Genomic DNA, 1,209 nt, shown 5'->3' on the forward strand with positions numbered 1-1,209 from the left:
ACTTGGGCAAATTTGACTCCCAAAGGCCAATTTCATCAACATGGTTCAGGAACATGTCCCTACTTTGGCAACGTATTTTGAGTAGGCGCTCTATGACAGTGGTATATTTTATCTGGAAATTTTTATCAGCTAGGGGAAGGTGGTCTACGTCTAAATGGGGTATAGAGATGGGTCTCACATCCATAGCAATTGGGGCAGTTGTTATAGACATATTTGGGCACATCAGCCCAAAACTTATATGTCAATGTATTAGGGCTCATCAACCCCTAAAAGATTTGTTTCATACGCTAAAGGAACATAGTCATCTGAATACATCATTCCCCAAAAGTTCCATCTGAGAAACCATCCAAAAATTGCCTAAATTGAACCATAATGACTGCTCCACTGGAAAAGTGTGATGCATACTAAGTGGTACACCGGCAGGGTGCGATGCATATTGTTTAGGCATTCTATAGGGTGTGATGGGCGAGGATGGACAAATGTTCGGGACAGTTTGTTAGTTGGTTGCTCATGGAATCTTCTAGAAACTTCTCATGTGCCACTTGCCTCTCTGAATTCACCCAAAGATGAATAAGGGATCTAGGAAATCTCCAATCCCTTCTCTTGTGGAACCAATTGTAACAAGTGGAATGACACTAATCAAACCCCATGGATGACTCACACCCTTGCAAACATCTATAAATGGATCTCCAATCCAAGAGATCAGGGGGCTGGAATATTGTGAATTGCAAGGAAGTGTTGATAGTTTGTAATTGAGGAGAGAGAATTGTATTCTTGTTGGTGTGATCTTGTTATTTCATGAGGTGAAGAAGGATTGAAGCTGGGAGGATGATGCTAGATCAAACAACTGGGTTGTAATTCTCCTTTCTATTAATAAAGCTCTTCAATTTTTCTCCCATATTATTGTGCAATTGTGAATGTTATCATTTGTGAATGCTATCATTTGTTCTTTATATATCTGATTCTGTAATGTTTATGTTGTAATAGATCACGATGCTTTGATGGTTCTTTGTTGTTGTACTTGTCTAGGTAATCTCCAAGCATGTTAAGTACGGGGAGGAGTTACAGGATCTGCCAAAGGGGAGATATCAAGCAAGGGATTAAGCGGAAGTTCCATATTGGTTCTATTATCTTTGTCTTATCTGTTACACATAGAAGAAATCATTGAATTGCTTTAAATTGTTGTTTCTATGGTAGCTACCAAACCTA

The sequence above is a fragment of the Pinus tabuliformis genome, chromosome 8 (assembly GCF_031772625.1).
Source record: "Pinus tabuliformis cultivar Carrire ecotype Pingquan chromosome 8, CPIR1, whole genome shotgun sequence".
Taxonomy (NCBI): Eukaryota; Viridiplantae; Streptophyta; class Pinopsida; order Pinales; family Pinaceae; genus Pinus; species Pinus tabuliformis.